Consider the following 10117-nt stretch of genomic DNA (forward strand, 5'->3'; position numbering starts at 1 on the left):
CACAAGTTAGTTCCTTCTGAGGGATCACCCTCCCCCCTGTCTCCTCCATCCTCACCTCCAACAACAAGTGTGTGGAGCTCATGGAGCTTCTTTGTCACTAAGATTGAGACAATCCGATCAGCTGCCTCTGCTGCTTCCCTCCCTTCCACTAACCCACCGGGAAAAACTGTCTCTAAAGATCCCCCGTGTCTGAGCCCTGAACCCACATCTTTCTCCAGTTTCTCTCCCATCTCCGCTCGTGTCTTCTCAGTGGTCATCTTGTCCATGAGGCCCACCTCCTGCTCCATCGACCCTATTCCCGCTAAACTGCTGATCACCCAACTTCCCCATGTTCATTGACATTGTTAATGGTTCTCTCTCTTAAGGTAATGTCCCTCTCTCCTAATCTGCCATCATCACTCCCTCCTCAAAAACAAACCTTTGACCCAACCGTTCTTGCAATCTCCTGCTCCACCTCCAAATTCATGCTCCTCTCCACATGGTTTCAACATGCTGTCACCTTTCAAATACTGGGATTCTCAGTGTGAACAGGGTGGGATGTGTTTGGAGACAGGATGTCCCAGTTTTCCACCTTTAAAGGGACAGGGAGAGGACCAGCTGGGCTGAATGATGCTGCTTTATGACATCACTGCAGTGCCTAGTAACCATTCTCCCTGAGCCCTGCTCATTATGGGCTGGCTTTAGCTCAGTGCTGTTCCAGGGAGGGAAACAGGAGGAGGATTCGAGCTGTGTGGAGCTCAGGATTAATGGGGAGAGATACAGTATCAATTTCTACCTTACTGAGTGAGAAATGTCATTGTCCCGGACACTCCCTGTCCCTTGGTATCTGTATCCGCGGGACAGGCTGATGGGTTTACTCTGTATCTAATCCGTGCTGTATTTGATTGGAGGTTGTTTGAGTCTGACAGAAGCCGTTCACCTCGATGATGATGAGATAAAACCATCAGCTTCCCCCCTGGACACAGATCCTGAAGGACAAGGAGTATCTGGAATAGTTTGGATCATGTCCTTGATCCAGTTTTGAACTTTCTCACATCTTCTCTCATCTGGCTTAGTTCTAATGAAAAGACCCCCAGTTTCTCCAGTCTCTCCTCATGGGAAAGAGAAATTGGAATTAAGTTCGAAACTCAAACAGGAGCTTCACAGCAGACAGGTCACCATGAGAAAACATTTCATTCCACAGTCAGTTGTTATCATCTGGAATACACTGTCTGAAAGTTTGCTGGGTGCAGGTTCAACAGTAACTTTCAAAAGGGAATTGGAGAAATGCTTGAAGGAAAACATTGACAGGGCCATGGGGAATCAGTAGGGGAGTGACTATTCAGATCGCTCTTCCAAAGAGCTGGCAAAGGCACAATGGGCCGAATGGACCCCTTATTAGCTGGAGGCTCTCATCCGTGGTGTCATCTGTGAATCTCCCCTGCACCCTCTCCATGGCCTTGACATCATTCCTGTTATAAGATGCCCAGGATTTGACTCAATATTCTAAATGCAGCTTAACCAATGATTTACAAGTTAATTTCATAAAGAAAAGTGAAGTAACAGGTTCAAACAGCATTTTAAACTTGCCCTTCAAACTTAAAGATCTGTGTATCTGAACCCCTTGTAACATGGCTAAAATTATTTGAGGTAAATTCTCTGATATAACGTGTGTTATGGGATAGAGAAGTTTAGTCTGAATTAGAAACTCAAACAGGCTCTTCACTGCAGTCAGGTCACCATAGCAACACTGATAAGACATTCCATTGCACAGAATCAGCTCATTGGAAACTCGAATCAGATCAGGGAAAAGTTCAGAGTTTGTCTGTTATTAACCACAATATAAACTGAAACTAGAGTGAAGAACAGAATATATCAGATTATAATGTGTGATGTTTATCCCTATAATTGTGTAACTATCATAAATAACAGAATTAACAGTTGGCAGGGGAGTTTTTGGAGAATGAGAACATTCCTGAAGAAAAGTAATTGTTGGGAACCAGGGAATGTCTCCTTGTAAATCACAGGTTAGAGAAATTCCAGCTGTCTTTTCCTCACTTCCTGTCAAAACCCAGCAGGGAATCCAAAGAAGATTCAGGGGCCAGAGCTGCATCACCACAGGTTATAAAAGTGAGGGGACACTGATGTAAGGGGGCAGTCGGGACTGGAGATACCGGAGATCAAGCTCAGGGTGCCCAAGGTTCCATCCAGCGGGCTGACCTCGTGTAAGTGACTGTGGACACACGGGACTTGCATATTTACTCTGATTGATGGATCAATATAATATACAGTAGAGGACAAAGAATCTGCTCAGCTTTCTTAAAAAGGTACTAAAATTGTTAACACTGGACTCTCAAATCTACTGATTTATGAAGACAAATTGTTCGCTGGAATCACCCACCTCTTTACTGTTCTGACCTTCTACTCCCTTTAAACTGTTCCCATTCACAAATATCAAGGGGAATTTTTGACTGATTATGGAGCACCTGTAAATGGAGAAGAAATTGGAACCAGTCAGAGAACGTCTGTAAATGGAGGAGAAATTGTGACGGTCGAAGGAGAGTCTGTAACTGAACAGCAATGTGACTTGTCAGAGAGGGTCTGTAAATGAACAGCAATGTAAATGAGCAAGAAATGGCGTGGTCAGAGTGTGTCTGTACAGGAAGTAGAAATGGTCACAGAGACCCCTTGGTTACTTATGGGAAATTTTGGAGTTGGATGGAGTTGAGAGGGAGGAACATAGTGATAGGCTAAAGGGATAGATGGATAGAGCGAGAGAGAAAGAATAAAAGAGAGAGGGAGAGAGAGACCAAAAACTAATTAAAGAGGAGAAAAGGAGTCAGATTCCATGTGGCAGATAAACAGAATTTTTTTTAAGTATATACTGCTTTGACAGTTAGTGGTCTTAGAAAAGAAAAAAACAGCTGATGTCTGATCAGGAAAGAGGAAGCTGGTTGAGGGGCTTCAGTTAGTTTAACACAATCTCAGTAAATGGAGTGATACACAGACCAGCCTCCCATGCGGGTGAGTGGCAGCAGCAAGAACCACATGAAAACAGGAGATTGTGGAAGGTCCAGCAGTGTCAGGACCCAAGAATACAGGACCGACAGAGGTTATTCAGCCTATCAAGTCTGTACCAGCTCAAAGACCAACCCAGTTCATCCCACTCCCCCTCTTTCCCCGTACCCCCCAGTTGTTAACCCTAACAAAGGCCTGAAAGGTTGACTCTCTCTCTCCACAGATGTTGCCTGAGCAGCTGAGTATTTCAAACATTTTCTGTTAAATTCTTGGGAAATGAGTTTGTTGAAGAAACAACCCCAACCACCTGCCCTCATGCATCAAATATAAAATTAGTAAACAAACACCGACCCCCCTCAACCAATATAAAAGGAGTTTTGTTTTAGAAACAAATATATCTCTACAGGCTTTTCATTCTTGGTGTGTGGGCATTGGTAGCAAGTCTATTAATTATATTGCGCATCCCCAGTTAGTCTTTGTGCAGGTACTGATGGGCCACCATCTCCTTGACCCACTGTCTAGTGAAGGTGCCCCCACAAGGTCATGACGTAAAATCCTGAGATCCACTATTTTCACTCAGCGATAAAGGAGCAGTGAGAATATGCACAAGACAAGGTGTGTGACTGAGATGGAAAGATGGGGATAAGGGTGTTCCCCAGCATCTGCTACCTTTCTCCTTCTACGTGGCGTAAACCTTAGGGTTTGAAGGTTCCATAAAAATTCGGTTGTGTTGCTGATGTATAAAATCTTTGGTCATCACCTTGTCCCGTCTCACTCTCTCTCTCCTCAGGTAGGGACAAAGACCAGATGGCAGGTTCCACTCCCGTGATCTTGCTGGCTGTATCAATTGAATTAATAATGATAATATGGCTGGCGCCAATCATAATCGGAGCTCGGAATATGATTTTGTGTTTAACAACGTCACGGTTCAATGGCGCTGCAGTTACCCAGCATTCACCGAGAGGCAGAATATGCTCTATCTTCACTGGAGATCATCGCGCAGGCGCAGTTCCAGTCTATGGGCGGAGCATGCGCATTGTCAAGTTGTGGCAGGAGCATGCGCATTGTCAGGTTGTGGGCGGAGCATGAGCATTGTCAGGTTGTGGCAGGAGCATGCGCATTGTCAGGTTGTGGCAGGAACATGCGCAGTTGCGGTGCAGGGCGGAGAGTCGCGGTCGGGTGGGATCAGGGAGGAGAGCAGAAGAAGAGTGGAGCCAGCGGGCAGGTGAAGGCGCATGGAACCGGCGAGCGGGTGGGACGCCTTCATAAATATACACTGCAGGCCTCAAACTACGAATAAGAAGCATCCGACCCCGCGTTTGCGCCGATTTGGCGTTTGTCACGATATCAGGTGCGATTGATGCTCGTCATCTTTTTGGGACGCGTACAGTTCTGCGCATGCGTGGCCTTCATCTTTATCGGGGGCAATGGGCAGCAGTGCGCATGTCGGTCCGCCATATTTATAGGGGGCAATGGGCAGCAGCTGTGACCACAGTTGCAGCAATTAAAATGAGGAATTGTCAGCAATCCAGAATTAGAGAAAGTGAAGATATCTGGGGGGGACTGAGAGACTGGAGGAGATTACAAAGGAATGGATGAGAGTTTCAGCAGCAGATGAGCTGAGACTGGGGTGGAAATAGGCGGTCTTGGTGATGATGTGGATCTGTGGTTGGAAGCTCATCTTGGGGTGAAATATTTCACCATGGCTGTGAACAGTCTGGTTCAGTCTCAGACAGTTGTCAGGGAGAGGGATGGAGTCGGTGTCAGGGGAGTGGAGTTTGTAGCGGGGACTGAAGACAATGTTGAGTCTTCCCAATATTTAAATGGAGGAAATTTCTGTTCATTCAGGACTGGATGTCAGACAAGTCAGGACAGTGTGTTAGTTGAAGGGGAACTTGGAGGTGACGGTGTTCACATACACCTGCTACCCTAGATCTTCTAGCGCGTGGAGGTTGAGGATTCGGAAGATTCTGTCAAAGTTCTGGTTGAGTTGTAGAAATATAAAATCCCCCTGCTTTACCGGGTGCCTCTACCACCTCTCTCATTCTTGCTCTCTTCCCCTCTTCCCAGAGGGTCCATAGTCTTGTGTACACCCAGACCGGGCGGCAGGTTCCCTTCCCTGAAGGACATTAGTGAACCAGTTGGGTTTTTATGACAATCCAGCAGTTTTCATGGTCACTTTTTCCTAGTGCCGGCCCCACAAATTCCCAGATTCATTCAGCTCAATTTCACAATCTGCCTTTCTGTTTTTGTGGGTTCTCTCTCTCTTTCCCTTTTCTGTTTTAAATCAATTTCACAGGGCTTTAGAAGGGGAGGATTTGCAGTTGGGAAACTGAAACCAAACTACACATCAGGATCTGACGGAGCCGCCCAATTTATCGTAACCTCAATATCATCAGATTTTGAACATAGAAGGAAAAAGCACCGTTCACAGTGGGGAGAAACTGTACACGTGTTCTGTGTGTGGACGAGGCTTCGTCTGATCATCTGGCCTGTCAGAACATAAATCCTGTTACAGCCGAGAGAAACTATCGAAATGTGGGGATTGTGGGAAGGGATTCAATTACCCGTTTGAGCTAGAAGCAGATCGACACACTCACACTGCGGAGAGACCGTTCATCTACTCCCAGTGTGGGAAGAGACTCAGTCTCTCATCCAATCTGCTGAAGCATCAGCGAGTTCACAGGGTTGAGAGACTGATTAGTTGTCCAGACTACAGGAAGTGCTATATAAGTTCCAAAGACCTGATGTCCCATCAATGAGCTCACTCTAACAAGAGACATTTTAAATGCCCAGACTGCAGGAAGTGCTTTAAAAGTTCTGGGGAGCTGATGTCCCATCAACGTGTTCGCACTGACGTGAGACCTTTCAGGTGCTCTCATTGTGCGACTGGGTTCAAGACAGTAAATCACCTCACAGTACACCAACGAATTCACATTGGGGAGAGACCGTTCACCTGCTCCAAGTGTGGGAAGGGATTCACTCAGTCACCTGACGTGCTGAGACACCAGCAAGTTCACACTGGGGAGAGACCATTCACCTGTTCCAAGTGTGGGAAGGGATTCACCCAGTTATCCAACCTGCTGACACACCAGCGTGTTCACAAATAACTACCGTGATTGTATTTTGCTGTTAATCACATCCAGGACTGAACCATGTTCATTGGGATCTGTTTCTGTTGATGTTAATAAACCCCAGCCCAGCTTGTGGTTAATATCTGGATAAAGTCAACAAATCAGCTTTGAATTAAAAGCCTGATTTGAACAGACGAGAGAGGAGCAAGAGGAGGCCATTCAGCCCCTCAAGCCTGCTCCGCCATTTAATAAGATGATGGCTGATCTGATTGTGGCCTCAACTCTGGATTCCGCCTACCCCTGATAACCTTTAACTCTCTTGTTAGTTAAGAATCTATCTATCTTTGCCTGACTGATAAGCGATGACCCAGCCTCCACCCCTCTCTGGAAAAGAGAGCTGCTAAGACCAACAACCCTTCGAGAAAAAAAATCTCCTCATCTGTCTTAAATGGGAGACCCCTTATTTTTAAACTGTGTCCCCTAGTTCTAGTCTTTCCCACAAGGGGAAACATCCTTTCAGAATCCACCCTGTTGAGCCCCCTCAGGATCTTATATATTTCAATAAGATCACCTCTCATTCTTTTAAGCTACAATGGGTACAGGTCCAGCCTGTCCAACCTTTCCTCATAAGATAAGCCGCTCATCTCAGGTATCAGTCGACTGAACCTTCTCCGAACTACGAACACACTTATATCGTTTCTGAAATAAGGAGACCAAAACTGTACACAGTACTTCAGATGCTCACCAACACCCTGAACAACTGTAGCAAAGCACCCCTATTTTTATGTTCCATTCCCCTTGCAATAAAACAACACCATTTGACTTCCTAATCACTTGCTGTACCTGAATACTAACATTTCCTGATTCATGTAGCAGGACACCCAGATCCCTCTGTATCTCAGAGTTCTGCAATCTCTCTCCATTTATATAATATGCTGTTTTTCTATGCTTCCTGCCAAAGTGGACAAGTTCACATTTCCCCACATGATACTCCATCTGCCAAATTTTTGCCCACTCACTTAACCATCTCTATCCCCTTGCAGGCTCCTTAGGTCCTCTTCACAACTCACTTTCCTGCCAATCTTTGTGTCAGCAATCAGCAAATTTAGCAACCATACATTCAGTCCCTTCATCCAAGCCATTGCAATAGATTGTAAATAGTTGAGGCCCCAATATTGATCCCTGTGGAACTCCACTCGTCACATCTTGCCAGCCTGAAAAAGACCCAGTTTCCCTCTTCTGCTTCCTGTTAGCTAACTAATCCTCTATCCATGTGCATGTGTTACCCCTTCTCAATTCGGGACAAAATTAAGTCATGTGAGCAAATGTGGGTTAATTCAGGAACACCAGCATGGAATTGTTAAGGGAAAATTGTGTTTAATAAACTTGCTTAAGGTATTTGGAGAGGTAACAGAGTGGGTGATGAGGATGCTGCTGTTAATGTGGTGTACATGGACTTCCGAATGGAATTAGAGAATGTGCCGCACAACAGACGTGAGCAGAGTTAGCTCATGGAATAAAAGAGACAGTAGCAACATGAATACAAAACTGGCTGGGTATAGGAAACAGCGAGTCATGGTTAATGGATTTTTTCAGACTGGAATAATGTTTATAGTGGAGATCCCCAGGAGTCGCTGTGAGGACTCCTGCTCTCCTGAACCTATATAAATGACACAGACCTTGGTGTTCAGGCTCAATTTTCAAATTTATGGAGGAGTCTTGAGTGGGCACAGCGTGAATAGCGGCTTCCCTTCCCTGAAGGACATTAGTGAACCAGTTGGGTTTTTTAGGATAATCCAGCAGTTTTCATGATCACTTTTTCCTCGTGCCGGCCCCACAAATTCCCAGATTCATTCAGCTCAATTTCACAACCTGTCTTTGTGTTTTTGTGGGTTCTCTCTCACTCTCGTTTTAAATCAATTTCACAGGGGATTAGAACGGGAGGATTTGCAGTTGGGAAACTGAAACCAAACATCACATCAGGATCTGATGGAGTCGCCCAATTTATCGTAACCTGAATATGATCGAATTTTGAACATGGAAGGAAAAAGCACCGTTCACAGTGGGGAGAAACCGTACACATGTTGTGTGTGTGGACGAGGCTTCAGCGATCATTCGCTCTGTCAAAACACAAGCGCAGTCACACTGGGGAGAAACCGTGGAAATGTGGGGATTGTGGGAAGGGATTCACGTGTCCATCTGAGCTGGAAATTCATCGGCGCAGTCACACTGGGGAAAGGCCGTTCACCTGCTCTGAGTGTGGCAAAGGATTCGCTCAGTCATCCTACCTGCTCAAACACCAGCTAAGTCACACAGACAAGAGACCTTTTAAATGTGCAGACCGCGTAAAGTGCTTTAAAAGTTCCGGAGAACTGATATCCCATCAACGTGTTCACACTGACGAGAGACCATTCAGGTGCTCTCACTGCGGAACTGGGTTCAGGCGATCATCTGACCTCACTAAACATCAGCGCAGTCACACTGGGGAGAGACCTTTCACCTGCTCCGAGTGTGGGAAGGGATTCACTCAGTCATCCAGTCTTCTGGCACACCAGCGAGTTCACACAGGAAAGAGATCTTTCAAATGCCCAGACTGTGGGAAGTGCTGTATAAGTTCCAGGAACCTAATTACACATCAACGTGTTCACACTGATGAGAGACCGTTCATGTGCTCTCAGTGTGGGGCTGGGTTCAGGCGATCATCTGAACTCACTGTACACCAGCGAGTTCACACTGGGGAGAAGCCGTTCACCTGCTCTGATTGTGGGAAAGGATTCACTCAGTCATCCAACCTCCACAGACATCAGCGAGTTCACAGGTCACTACAGTGATGGGATTTTGCTGTCAGTTACTTCCAAGACTGAACCATGTTCATTGGGGTATGTTTCTGCTGAAGTTGGTAAGCTCCAGGACAGATATAGTGGTTCATATTTTGGATAGAAGTAAAATAAATCAGCTTTGTGTTAAATAAAGTGTGTTGAATCTTTTTACTATTTCTAATGCAAGTTAGTTCCTTTTGAAGGTCTCCCCCTCTTCCCTGTCTCCTCCATCTTCACCTCCAACAACAAGTGTGAGGAGCTCATGGAGCTTCTTTGTCACTAAGATTGAGACAATCTGATCAGCTGCCTCTGCTGCTTCCCTCACTTCCACTAACCCACCGGGACAAACTGTCTCTAAAATTCCCCCTTGTCTGAGCCTTGAACCCACATCTTTCTTTAGTTTCTCTCCCATTCTTATGCCCTCCCAGTGCTCATCTTGTCCATGAGACCCACCTCTTGCTCCATTGACCCTATTCCCACTAAACTGCTGATCACCCAACTTCCCCATGTTCACTGATATTGTTCACAGTTCTCTCTCTTCACGTACTGTTGATCTCTCCTTCAAATCTGCCATCATCACCCCCTCCTCAAAAATCAAACCCTTGACCACATCATCCTTGCAAACTATTGCCCAATCTCCAACCTCCCTCTCCTATCCAAACTTCCTGAACATGTGTCACCTCCCAAATCTGTGCCCAGCTTTCCCAGAACTCCCTGTCTGAATCCCTCCAATCAGGTTTCTGCCCCTGTCACTGGACGGAAACAGCTCTGATCAAAGCCACCAACTACATCCTATGTGACTGTGACAAAGGTACACTATCCCTTCTCAACTTGTCTGCAGCCTTTGACAAGCTTGACCACACCATTCTGCTCCAACACCACTCCACTGTCATCCAGCTGGATGGGGCAGCTCTCTCCTGGTTCACCTCCTGACTCCCCAAAGCCTGTCCACCATTGAGAAGCCACAAGTCAGGAGTGTGATGGAAAACTCCCCACTTGCCTGGATGAGTGCAGCTCCAACAACTCTCAAGAAGCTTGACATCATCTAGGACAAATCAGCCCCGCTTGATTGGCACCCCATCCACAAACATTCACTCGCTCCACCAATGATGCATAGTAGCAGCAGTGCATACCATCTACAAGATGCACTGCAGGAACTCACCAAGCCTCCTTAGACGGTATCTTCCAAACCCATGACCACGACCATCTAGAAGAACAAGGGCAATA

This window comes from Cetorhinus maximus, unplaced genomic scaffold (genome assembly GCF_964194155.1).
Source record: "Cetorhinus maximus unplaced genomic scaffold, sCetMax3.hap1.1 HAP1_SCAFFOLD_2025, whole genome shotgun sequence".
Lineage (NCBI taxonomy): Eukaryota > Metazoa > Chordata > Chondrichthyes > Lamniformes > Cetorhinidae > Cetorhinus > Cetorhinus maximus.